The sequence below is a fragment of the Dipodomys merriami genome, unplaced genomic scaffold (assembly GCF_024711535.1).
Source record: "Dipodomys merriami isolate MVZ:Mamm:240054 unplaced genomic scaffold, mDipMer1.0.p SCAF_676, whole genome shotgun sequence".
Lineage (NCBI taxonomy): Eukaryota > Metazoa > Chordata > Mammalia > Rodentia > Heteromyidae > Dipodomys > Dipodomys merriami.
Window position 1 is genome coordinate 146967 of NW_027206264.1, and position 14493 is coordinate 161459.

Genomic DNA, 14493 nt, shown 5'->3' on the forward strand with positions numbered 1-14493 from the left:
TAAATTTTTTAAGCACAAAATTATAAAAGAACACAAGTATGTATTTCTTCTCTTACTGACAAAAGCAAGTATATAAAATATACATTACTGTACTGTTACACCAAAAACATACAGAAACATAATAAACCTCCCAGTAACAGCACAAAGGAAGTAAGTGAAAACAAACCTGTACTAGAGCAAAAACATAATACCAGATGGAAACTTGAATCCACAGAACCAAATGAAAGCAACCAGAAATGGTAAATAAAAAGTCTAATTAGAATAGGTGCCAGTGGCCCAACTAGTAATCCTAGCTACTCAGGAGGCTGTGATCTGAGGATCATAATTCAAAGTCAGTCTAGGCAGGAAAATCCGTGACATTCTTATTTTCAATTAACCATCAAAAATCTACATGTAGAGGTATCTCAAGCAGCAAAGTACCAGCCTTAAGCAAAATCTCAGGGACATCACTCTGGCCCTGAGTTTAAGCTGCAGTACTGGCACAAAAAAAGGGAGGGTTATTTAAGAAACTGTTGACCTATACATATTTTTTCCCAGCTTCCTTAACACATATACATTATATAATGATTCTAAAAATGTATTGTTGGGCTTGAAACACATATATATGCATATATGTATATATATTAATACATATGTACATATATACATATGTGTATATATACACAGATATATATATATACACACACATATATGTGTATATGGAGGAGAACGATAATATTTACAGCCATGATACATAGTTATTTAGGAAAAAACAAGGATCTCATTGTAATTAAATAGATAAGTTCAGATAAGTTAACACATATATTGTAAACACTAGAATAATAACATTGATGTGATTAACTTAAATAACTCAATCAAAAAGTAAAGAGATTGTATGGCTGAATTTACCCTCCCCTCAAAAAACAAACATAAGCTGTCTGTATGACACACTTCAGATCTAAAAATATAAACTGTCCACAAATGGATACAAATTTATACAAAAGTATTTTATGCAAACAATAACTGTAAGAAAACTAAAGTAGCTATACTAATATTTCAAAAAGTAAAACATGTAACTAGAGGTAGGAGGAATTCTACAATGTAATATTATAAAACAACAATTTAATAATGCAAAGGAAATACTGACAGATTGTAGAGATAGACAGATAATATTTGGAGGCTTCAATTCCTGCTTCAATAATAAAAACAAAGTCAATAGTTTGGCAAGGATATAGAATACTGTATTGAGACTATAAACTATCTAGATCTATAGAACACACCACCCAGAGGCAGAATGCACACTTTCATTAAATATACATGGAACATTCACCAAGACAAGCCATTCATTAGACAACTAGAAACTTTCTATGAATTTAAAAGGATCTAGATCTCTCTGGTTACAAAATGGACGGAGATTATGAATCATATAAAAACTTGGGAAATTAATCGAATCCCAAATAAGCATTGGGTTAAAAAGAAATCAGAAGGTTAGAAAATACTCTGAGATAAAAATACAAAAGTAACATTCTAAAATTCATAGCTACAACTAAATCAATATTTAAGAAAAATTTATAACTATAAATTCCTTGTTTTAAAACTGAAAAGTTCAAGTCAATAATACAACTCCCAAGAAACAAGAAAAGCACAAATAAAATGAAAAGCAATCATCATCTAAGGTTTAAAAAATAGAGCAGAATAGCAGAAAACAGAATAGACACAAAATAGAGGAAAACAATAAAATCAAATTTTGGTTCTTTGGCAAGATCAAGAAAATTGGCAAGCCTTAAGCTAGACTGAGCAACCAAAAAGAAGATTCTTAACTAATAAACCTTCTAAGGAGAATATTGTTTTTCACACCAGTGGGTACATTAATTACAATGGATCAGATGCACTTAAATTCATTAAAGCTATGTAGAAAGACATTGACCTCAGTTTGTTGATCTTGTATTTTCTAAGAAAAAGAAGGAGGAAGAAGGAGAAGAAGGAGAAGAAAAGGAGGAGGAGGAGGGGTAAGGGGAGGAGAGGAACAAACAAAAAAAAAGAGTGGAAGAAAAAAGAAAGCCACCCATTTATCCAAAAGAACACAAAATAGGCCACACTAAAGCCACTAGCCCAACCATGTTCATTGCAGTCTTGTTTACCATAGCTAAGATATTGCATAAACCCAGATGCCCCTCAGTGTACAAATGGATCAACAAAATGTGGTATATATACACAATGGAATTCTATGCTTCCATCAAAAAGAATGACATTGTCCCATTCATTCATAAAGAAAATGGAAAGACTTGAAAAAAATTATACCAAGTGAAGCAAGCCAGGCCTACGGAAATATAGTTTGCATGGTTTCCATCAGTTGTAATCATTAGAATGTGCCTATAAATCTACAAGTAAACAACATGGATAGGATAGTAAAAGACAAATAATTATACCTACATATGATTAAACAGGATTCTAAACATTCATACAGTGAGATCAAAGGAGGATATTCTTAGGAGAGGATCACAAGGGCTCAATAGTTAGGTATATATGATCATATAAAATGATGTTTATTGAAATGAACATCAAGAAATGGAAGTAAGAGGATTTTTATTGTACTATTTACCATTCTTTTTGATCTTCTGTTTTTCCCTTTTGTCACTGTTTTTATTTCGGTAGCCTTTGTCTTGTATATAAATTTATCTGACTTGGGGAGGAGAAGTAGAAGCACAGAAATGGTAGGACAAAGAGTGAACTAATTCAGCAGTGTTACTCACCATATACTATGTTGGAAATGAACTATACAACTTGGGGCAGGCAGTGCTGGGCAGGAACAAAAACTGGGAGAAAAAGAAATGTACTCATTACCTGACTTATATAACTATAACCCCTTGGCACATCACATTTACAATAAAAAATAAAAGAGAAAAGGCCACCCTAATTTTCCAGATTTTTTAATTGGCCTGTATCTCTATTTAAGTATCTCCTCCCTTTTGGTCTAGACTCTTTGTTCAATTTCAGAGTCTTTCATGATGTAGGTTTACTTTTGTTTCATATCCCACCACCAAAATAGTATATATTGGAGATTTAGGGTTGGTTTGCTTTTTTTTTTTTTTTTTTTTTACTTTTGATGATGGGCAAATCATACTTTCAAATTCATTGCTACAAACGCAGACTAACGGCAGTATTTTTATTCTGAGTTGGAGTTAGGTTAAGTGCCATGAAAAGGTTTCCATATTAAAGAATATTAAGCCTCCAAAGAACCTCACCAATAGGCACTGATCTCAATCAAGAAGTTCATTTCAGAAAGTAAAGTGCTCCAGTAAAATAAATAAAAATCTAGAGGATAAAACATAGAAAACTAACTTATTACTTGAGATCATTGCTAATGGTTGTTTTTTTTTAGGAGACCTTCCTATAAAAAAAATTGTGAAAATACCGTATAGAGGGGTTACAATTACATGGGCAATGAATACATTTCAAGCATTGTCGCCTCCTCCTTTGTTTCCCCTTCCCATCCCTTCCCATCCCTTCCCATTCCCCCCCACCCCCCTTTTGTTGTTTGACTTGTCAATTTGTATGCTTCAGGAGAGGTGGCAGGAAACATGGGCAGTCCAAGAAACCAGTCTCATACAACTGACGAGGCAAGCAACTGGGCAGTGTTTTAAAGTCCTGGGTCCAAGTGTAGTACCAGGAGCACTGGCGACAGGGTATGCATGAAGGGCTTCAGACTAATCTTTTGGTGTTAACTACAAAGGAAGGTACTTCTGCAAACCATGTTTGCCCATGAATGATACCTATAGTAGTCTGAGAGATACCAGTGTTAATCATGCTTTTTGTACACATGCCTTCCCATTTCCTCCTTGGAAGTACCTAGGTCCTCCTGTCTTTCAGCAGTTCTGCCTGTTGCGGCCCAACTGTGCTCCAGAGCTGCCAATATATTCTAGCCACCTGCCCCCCCCCGCCCCCCTTCCTTTCCCCCACACCCCATCCCCCCTCTCCCCCCGCCCCCCCGCCCTGCCCCACAAGCTCCACTTTCCTCACTGGTGCTGTTTCAGTCTTTTCTTTTTCCTGCCTATATCTCCATGACAAGGCTTTTGGCTTCTGTTTTCAGTGATATTTGAGATGGTTACTATTGTGTCATTTCCTTATGCTACTGCTAAAACAATACATCTAAAAGCCTGTGAATGCACACCTATTCCACCTACTCCTAAAATATATTTTAGCATTCCTACCACTCTGCATTACACATCCATCCAAATTGAAACTGTAGTCAAGTAATTCATTTTACAACAATTATAACAACAAAAAATATTTATTGTGCTCTTCCTTTGAGCCAAGGACTTCATTGCTTTACATAAATTCTCATTCTGTCACATCTGACAATAAGTATATGCTCAAATTTGCAGTAGCACTTACAATTAATTAAAATAAGGGTATTGTTGGCCAGCTTTCAAAGAAGTACAATCTATATAATAAAATACGTTGAAGTTTTATGAAGTGTAGATGTAAATTAAAACAGGACACTTCTAAATCCATATTTTTATTTGTGGAAAATAAAGCTATTCCTGGTGTGCTGTACCCATCTTCTTTACATCATTTTATCTCTTATGCCATTCTCAAATTTTTAGAAACCACAGCTTCAGATATTTCATATTAAATTCATATATTCAATTAAATCCTTTAAGAAATAAAGTGGGTTTTATATCACTTCATCAACTTAAATTATCTTCCATGACAAATCAGCTTGACAATAATTTTGGTATGAGTACTGAAAAATACCATAAGGTGGGTTTTAATAATCCTTCTCAGTGCACTGTAAAGCTCTAGGCTATTCTTAATCAAGTTCTTATTTTACTATCAAGAATTACACTAGTCTCAACATGAACAAATTTTCTGTTAGAGAGAAGAAATGGAGATTACTAATGCCAGAAATGCATTTTTGTCTATCTCAATATTAAATACATGATATATATTCATGTTAATATAAACTCTGAAAACTAGCTTCCTTTTTTCTACACATAAGCCACATACAGTATGTGTGCAATGTATATGGGCATATAATGTGGGGCCTCTTTTGAATGTACAGCCACTTCTCATACTTCATTACAGCTTTGTACAGGCAAGTCTCATGGATGTCCACCAAAGGTCATTAGACAAAGACAAACACTGCAGGCTGTGGGGATAAAGTGAAGCTTCAGTTCACAAGTTTCCATTTCCCATCCAAGGACACACCGCAGGACCATTGTCTTCCTCCTTTAGGCAAAAGAATAAAACAACTAAGTTACTAACATTCTTCCACAGCTTACTCCATAATATCTTCATGTAACTTTTCCAGAAATGCTACCATAATTTTGTTTCTGGGGCAGAATCAATTAGTACAAAATTTCACAGAAACAAATGTTCTAACCAAAATAAATTAAACTACAGACAAAATATTTGCATATTACATCTTATAAATGAAAGTAAAGCTTCAAGTTTCTGTCATTTATTTCCTGTGTAATAACTCTGAGTGCATGGTAACTAAGGACCATAAATGACTTCTTCCTAAATTACTTTACATGTACTATTCCTAAATTACTTTACTATGTACTATTAAGTACATAGTTAAATAATAAGAATAGAATTTTTGAGATAACAAATCATGTTCTACCCATTTAGGAAAAGGACAGTAGCTAAGATTTTAATTCAACAACACAACATTTGCTAACATGGCCAATAGAATCTAACACCCTTAGACAGATGTCTAATATAAACTGATCTAGTATTTCAAACAATAATATCTATTAAATTTAGGAATGGATTTGGCAGTGTAGTTTAGAAATAGATCACTTGCCCAGCATGTATTAGATGTTGAGTTCAATACTACAGAATCACAAAAGAAAAAATTTAATAATATATAATTTTTTCAAACCAGAATCATACTTCTAGAATTTTATGACAAAGATATAATCAATCAACCATATGGCAATTTTATATGTAATGATGTTCGCTGCAACCAAAAGATTAGAAACTAACTGAATGGCTCTTTAACAAATTATAATACAGTGAAATACTTCAGAATTATCCATATAGTGTGTATGTATTTCCATAGATAGGCTTATAGATATACACACATATACGTAAATATATACAATTCCTAAGACCATTCATTTGAAAATGTTTATTATGCTGGAGCATATGGCACAAATTACATTTCAAATGAAATACTGGGCCATCATCATTTTAAATTTATTTTTATTTCATAAATGGGCATAATTATATGCATTTATCATATACAGAATGATTTCTTGAAAAATACATTGTGGGAAGGTTAACTAAAGGTGGTTGACATATTTATTACTTCATATAGCTGTACTTTTGTGATAAGAATACTTAAAAGCTATTCAAGCTGAATGCCAGTGGCTCATGCCTGTAATCCCAGGTACTCAGGAAGCTGAGATTTTCGGATCACAGTTCAAACCCAGCCCAGACACAAAAGTCTCCGTGAGACTCTTATCTCCAATTAACCACTCAATAACTGGAAGTGGTGCTGTGACTCAAGTGGTAGAGTGCTACTCTCGAGCACAAAGAGGCTCTGGGACAGTGCCCAGGCCATGAGTTCAAGCCCCGCAATGGAAAGATGATAGGGGGGGAGGGAGGGAGTGAGTGAGGGAGGGAGGAAGGAAGGAAGGAAGGATGGAAGGAAGGAAGGAAGGAAGGAAGGAAGGAAGGAAGGAAGGAAGGAAGGAAGGAAGGAGAGAAACAGAGAAAGAGAGAGAGGGAGGGAGAGAGGGAGGGAGGGAGGGAGGGCAGGAGGGAGGGAAGCAGCACCAGAAGCAGCTACTATTATTAAAGAATGTGACATTTTTTTAAACAAGTCACTATGCTGTTGCATAGATCTCTTGAACTCATTCCTAACTTAATAATCCTTGATCAACATCTCCCCAATTCTCTCTCCCATCAGATCTGTAAAACTAAACCTCAAAATTGTAATTTCAGAGTTAAAAGTGGTCATTGTTATGATAATCACAAGCTCAAAAATACCAATTATTAAGTGACATGAAACTAATAAATGTTCATTTGGTAAAATCACAGAACCTCAAAGATAAATGAAGCCTAAAAGTCACAATACATGAATTTCCTTCAAAGGAATGAATTCGAGTCCAAATGTGGCCAGCTCCTCTTGATTAAATGGACACTTCAGGGACCAACACTCCTCTGAACTCATTAGGAACAGTCTGGTCCAGATACATTACCCTAGGTTCATAATGTAAACTTTCATTTGAAGGATATAGCTAAATTTCTAAAAATTAAGTTAGCATGATCCAAAACATCAATTAGACAAAAGATTGGTAGGTCCCTGTGTGCCAGTGGCTCACACCTATAATTAGTGATTCAGGAGACTGAGATGTGAGTATTGAAGTTTAAGTTTATCTGAGCAGAAAAGTCTAAGAGACTCTATCTTCAATTAGGCAACAAAAATTCTGGATTGGAGGTATGGCTCAAGTGGTAGAAAATGAGCCATGAGTGAAAAAGCCATGCAAAAGCACAAGGCCCCATTATTCAAGCCTCAGAATGAGTAAGTAACAGAGTCAGAGCTTGATTCAAAGCTGAGTGATTTAATATTCTGCATACACCCACAGTCCAACATGCACATATACTCACTGGTGTCTCATTCATTTCTGAAGCTTAAAGGGATGAATCCGGAATGGTTAATGAGTTCTACTTTACCTAGGTATGGAATCTGCTAGTAAACTCAAGCACTTATTTTTGGTAAATTTACCTCAGAGGAAACTAGAAATAATACCCTTCAATATTTTTTCAAGGAAAAGAACCTTTTCAATACCAAGGCTCTCAGAAGAAAATCTTTATATTAGCTCTCCACTAAAAAATGTACACTTAAATCTTGTTTGTGGCAGACACCAGATTAACTGGGGAAATGTCTTCATTAATCACAATCTGAAATGTGGACTGGAACCAAAGAAACTCAGGCTTAAGTCTCGGGTCTTCCACCAAATAGCTCTAAGACTTTAGGTGATTTACTTGTCCTTTCTGACCCTCAATTACAATCTCTGCACTGTAGGGAGGGTGTGAGACTGGAACATGATAGCAGATGAGCCACTAGAAATGACTTTAGTAGACATTAGTATTACTATGTCAGGCGGTCTGAATGAGATCTCTCACTTGCTGAAAATTAAACTACAATGTGTGTGCCTAACATGCATGTGAAGTATGACTCCTTAGTTTCTGTACCATGTGTAGTCAGAAGCAATTTGCAAGTTTACATAACTGAGCATGGTCAGTTTTATCTTCGGTGTGCCCAGAGCCCAGTATATCTGACCCAAATCAGACACTCAAGGAAGAGAGATAGATAGAGAGATGAGAGAATATATGTGTATGTGTGTGCACACACGGGCCCAGGCATAAAGAAGTATAAACAAAAGACAGCAGCAGGTGCTTCTGTTTATTTTTTATTCCTATCCAAATTAAGTATACACAATTTAAAGAATTAAATAGCTCTAAAATGTTCACTATGAAAACCACCTGTCCCATGTGTCATCAATTTCCTACTCCTTAGCTCTTTTCCCAGATTATTTTTTAACATCACAGAATCAAGTAACATGATCCCTATGACTACTTTCCCAATGGCAGCTAAAGATCTGACATTTTCTCTATCAGACTGCCCTACACACATCACCCATCCTTCAGATACATAATTTTGGTTAGACTGATATCCAGTTTATATAATTGTAACAATGTAAATATCATCCAGAACTGAACTACATTTATTCACTTGATTTTTCCCTACTACATAATGTTTCCTCAGAATTGAATAAAGATCTTGAATGTTTCCACCTTTAGTTTCCTTTATACTCATAACTTAATTCAATCCCAAACTAGCTGTCAATTTCCCAGACTTCCTCCCAACTTAAGATGTACTGTACATAATAAAAGTGAGGAGAGTTCATCTAGCCGAGGTCTGGACTGAATGGCCTCCATCGCCTATGACCTTACTCCAATGCATACTAGCTCTCATTTTTTTCTTGTCTGTTTCTGGGTTCTCTCCCTCACCCTCCTTTCCTTTCTTCCTCTCTCTCCCCTAGCTTTACTCTCTCTCTTCTCCCCCGTCTCTCACTTTGGTGGGGCACTTCTAGTCACTTCCTGACACAGTTTTAACCACCTTCATGTCTGAGAAGTATCTGAGAGTGACTTCTCTACCCTGCACTTAGTTTGAAGTTTGACTAAGGCATTCTGGCGACGGTTTGTAATGTTCCCTGGGGACCCCCCAGGTCATTCTCACTGGCTGTATCTTAACTGCTGCTGCTTGAAATTCCATATTGAAATACTAAGTTCTTCCATTTCTACTCATTTTCCCCTTCTCGCTCTCCTTGTAATTTTTCCCTCAGTGTTGTAAAATTTCACAAGAAGGGGGCTCTGCTGTTTGACTGCGTTGAAAGCCAGTGGGTCCTTTTCATTTGTAAATCTACGTCCAGATCTGAAAAATGTTTTCAATGACTTTGTTGCTGGGCTCCCATTGTCTACTCTCTTCCTTGTTATCTAATGAGTTTCCAAGACGGGTCCTCTAGTTTTCTTTCTTTCTTTTTTCTCTCCTATTTCCTATGCTTTAGCCTTTTGCTCTCCTCTCTCAAAAATATCTTCAATTGTGCCTCAAAGTCCTAAAATCTTTTATTTTTACTACAGTGTTTCAACTTTCAAAAGCTTTGTTTTCTATTTCTTTTCTTAGAAGTTGAATGTTCTTGTTATATGCTTAGTATTTCTTTCCTTACCAAATATGAATGTATGAATAATGAGGTTTTTGAAGTTTTCTCTTTCTAAGTAATCATTTTTGTTTGTTTTGGGCTCTTTCATGTTATGGACTTTCTTCAAATATTCCTAACGGCCTGTATCAAAGAATGAAAAAACATCAGACAGAAGGTAGTGGGAAGCCGGATGAAGGGCAGGACTGTCTGTCACATCCTATACAGGACAAGCTCCCAAGAGACCGGGTAAGAGCAGAAAGAGATCCCCAGAGATCCTTCTTGCCCCTGGGTGGAAAGAAGGGGCCTTTCTGTCAGTGTACTGAAGCCAAGTGGAGAGAAAGGGAAGGTGAGATTTGAGGATGTGACTTATCTATTTTTGTGCAGCATCTGGAACCTCCACTGCACTGGAGGTGAGTGGATAGAAAGGGAATGAGAAACTTGGGGATGTGTTCATGAGGCATCCAGAACCTCCACTGTGCCTCACTTCCTTACATGGAGACGGTCTTCTCATTCCCTCCAGGGGATGAGTACCTCCAGCCATCTTCTGGGCCGTAACAGGGGATGTGAGGATGCAGCTGTTTCTCAACCGGCCTTTCACTAACACAGATTACTTTCCTGTTACATCAACATTTACATTTACATTTCCTGTTACATCAACATTGAGAGGTACCTCTGTCAACTCCTGAGACTCTTAAGAGGTCCACTCCTGGATTCAGGCTTGTTTCTCACATCTGCTACATCCATTTCCACACAGCCGTCTGCTTCCAGCTTCCAAAACGCTGTTATGTTCTCCCCCACCCCTTTCCTTCTCTATCCTTGTGTGTTTGTACACTTAGAAATCTTTCCTGTTCTTTTAATGTGATTTGCAGTAGAAACAAAATTATCGGTCTATGCTCAATCAACAATTATTATTTGTAAAACATGTTCCTTTCTATGAATTCTGTATATTTTCTATACTTTCTCCAATAACTGCATCACATGGTAATCAGAACATAAATCTATTCAGTAAAATAATCTAAAGAAATGACACTTGGAATAAACAAAGGTAATCAGGCTTGCATTCTCTCCTTTGGGATTTCTTCCAAATACTCATTTATCTAAATCTAAACAGGAGAGCTTAAATAGAAAGTGAAATTTTCTATTATACAATGATCATTGTTCATAATAATGACCTTGAAATATGGCCACATCCTAAAGAGCCATCTAAATCATCAGTTATTTCAATATAACAGATGTTATCTTTCAAATGACTATTCTGAACCTTAAATTATCTTGTGTGGAGGCACCCTAGGGAATGAGTGCAAATCAAATCTCTACTGAGTAACTTCCTGATAAGGTACTAAAAATAAGAAAAGCACGTGTACATACACACCCTACCACCCCCTGGGGTGTGTGCTACTGGTCACAGGCTGATGTCCGGTCCAATGCTTCTGGCTCAAGTTAACTGAAAAGCCACTAAAGCATCCCTTTTAAAGAGAATAATCCAGGGTCAAGTCTCCAAAACAAAATCATTTTGAGAAACAAGGGCTATGCTAAGAACAAGGACTCCCTTTTAAAGTGGTCTCTTTCTCCTGGGCACCAGGGTACATGTTTCACAGGGCAGTCTGGACACACTTTTCTGATACGGACTTTGCTGTGCACCCTACTGAACCCTAATCCTAGGCAGAAGTTCCTGCAGGGACAGTTTATATTTGCTCTTGTTTATATTTTCACATAGGTGCTAGAACACCACCACACACAAAGCAGAAGGTTAAAAATAAATGCCCTTCCATGACAAGCAATGGCGCGCAGACACCTTCTTTTCCCACATACTCCGTAATGACAGCATCCGTTAATGAAGAAGGAAAATGACAGAAAAAGGAGAAAGAAAGACATCAGAAATACAAAGTGCCTTTGAAGATTTAAAAGGAAGGGTGTGGGAAAAGATAAGCCACTGGATTTAGAAATAAAAATCAGAGAGGGGAAAACATTGTTCAAAAAATATACTCAATACCTTACTTATGTAACTGTAGCCCCTCTGTATATCACCTTTACAATAACATTTTAGTTTTTTTTTTAATATCAAAACATAACAGAAGTTAAAAATGACTGAAATTACCACTAAATAGTTATCACTACTTAAGAAGTATTCAGAGTTACAAGTATTAAAATTGGAAAGGAAGAAATAATACTTTCATTATTTATAGATATTAATCTATGTATCTAGAAAACAATCAATTGATGTCTATTGGAAATCATAAGGAAGTCATGGATAAACAATATGTTTTCAGTGGAAAAAAGTAACTAATGGAGAAAGACTAATGCTACAGTGACACTAGAAGATACTAATAGATAATAATACTAATAGATACCAATTAAGATACTAATGTTACAGCTCACATTGAATGAATGCTAATAAATCAAGTTATAACTTTTAGTATATCTACTTCACAGATGAGGAAGCTAAGGATAAAGTTTATGCACCTTGGAGAGCAGCCAGTCGTACCCCAGGGTGACTCCAGAACTCAAATGTGTCACCTGGAGTAAGTTTAGTGAAAAGACAACTCTAAAATATATGAGATACATAGAAATTCAATATTATAAAGATGTACATTTTCTTGAAGTACATGTAATACTAACAAATTCTAATAGCATCATTTTCTCTTTTCTTTCTTGTACCTTCTCTTTTTGTTCTTAACTTTTACCTTTTGGGAAAAAACGGCACTATCATTTATCCAGAAAAAAAATTATAAGCCAGGAAAAATCTGCAGAAAATAATTGTTAGGGGTGTTCTCCTACCAAGCTCTGAAATATACATTAGTACCACAAAACTGGTGATTAATGTTCAGATTAATAGACCAGAACAGGGACTTCAGAAATAAACCAAGGATCCACAGGACTTCATATAATGTAAAGGAGACATTTATAATAAGTTTGGCAATAAAGAAAAGATTCAATGTATCCAATGCCAGTGAAAGAGAAAAGTGTAGTTTGATATATGGTTGGTAGAAGCATAAACTGTTATACATGTCATTTGTATGTATATTATCATAAAACTCCCTGATTGATCATCTCATTACTAAGAATTTTTATAAAGAAATAGGTGGGAAAGCTAGCCACACATTGTTGATTATAGAAAAACAATGAAAATTATATATACACAATTAAATATACACAAGAGGAACAGCTCAATACATTTTGGGACATACATTAAATAATATATACTGAAAAACTATGGATATAGCTATTAAAATGACATAAGAAGATACACCATCAAACCAACATAAAAACAGCATGTATAGTATAGTCCCATAAGGAACTCTAGATATACGTATCTATACATACAGATATATAAAGAGATATGTTTATCTATATATGTAGATAGATTCATACATATATAGCTATATAGAGAGATGTACATATATACATATATATAAACAAATTTGTATGAGATGAATGCATAAATGATATAAATGTACAAATAGTTAAGATATAATCTATTGTGCACTTATATCAATTTAATAATATTATCTCATTATGCTTTTACTATCACCCTATAATATCAACACTATTTTAAGGCCTCCTTTAAGTGATGAAAAATGAGAATAACTTTTCCAAAGCCACTTAATGAATGGGTGGTAGAGAAAGAACTGAACTTGGGCTGTATCTTGCACTGTGCTCCAGGAGCACCCATGCCACGACACTGGGCTGTCACTTGCAAGAGGATATCAGAGATGTATTGTTTCCTTTTTTAAAACCAGGAACAGATATTAATTATATTTGGAGTCATGGGGACAAAAAAAGCAAAGAGATCAAAGGTTACTTAAACAACAATTTCATCAGGTAGATGGACCATAAATATGTTTCAATACACTGAAAAGTACAGGAAGATAAGACAAAGGTAGGACTTATACTGAGTGATTAACAAAACATGGCAAAAATAACTTGCCTATAATATTCAATCAACAGTGTAGGCACAAATTAGCATAATCTTCACAGAGGGTATTAGCAATATTGCCACAAAGTGAAAGAAAGTATGATCTTTTTTCCTCCAGAAATCTCATTTGCAGGAATTTATCTAAATGAGATAAGAAGGTAAAGATGTATAGGAGTTCTTAATTCTGAAATGTGGTAAAGTAAAAAGAGCTATATCTGCAGTTAATCCTACTGGGGTCTGAATCTTTGTTTTGCACTTTACTGGCTGTAAATCTTTGCTTTGCACTTTACTGGCTCCTCCCAGCCTCTGTTTCTTTATCTCTAAACTGAAAACAAGAACACAATACTGTTGTGAAGATCAAATGAAATAAATCTCCGCACAGTGTTTGGAACATCTCAAAGCCTCAGCTTTGTTACCTCTAGGATACAGTCTATCACCTGGCAATTTCTGCTTTATTCTGCACTGAAGTATTATGAAACACTGAACTTAACATTTAAAATTATTCAGATGTAAACTCATTGATGCTTTGACACTTTCTTAATCTCAATTAGCACTAAACTAATTAACCAAACTGTTTTATACATTACAGTGAATCACATTTTTCTTCCTTCTTCTTTAATCCCTGGTGTGTTATAAGGGTTATCGAGTATCTAATTACGTCTTAATTGAAAGCACATATTATACATTTTTCACTAGCTCAAGCTTAATACTTTTTAGTCCAGAATCAAAGTCAATAAATTAAGTGGAACTGGGATTTGGGTTACTCTTATAATAAGATGATGATTGTATTAAGTCTAATTATAAGTACGTGTAGGTTTTAGTCTTACTTCCTATGGAAATATTTCAGGTAGAGGAATGTGTCATAAGTGACTACATTTG

At 35.4% G+C, this 14493-nt stretch overlaps 1 protein-coding gene across 1 annotated transcript in view; it reads right to left on the minus strand.

Moving 5' to 3' along the window:
* Positions 1 to 4251: 4251 nt before the first annotated feature.
* Positions 4252 to 14493, minus strand: part of LOC138815864 (carbonic anhydrase-related protein) — a 91604-nt gene continuing 81362 nt past the window's right edge. Inside the window, exon 9 of the mRNA XM_070005241.1 lies at positions 4252 to 5211. The gene's annotated coding sequence lies outside the window, so the exon portion shown is untranslated. The remainder of the gene's footprint in view (positions 5212 to 14493) is intronic.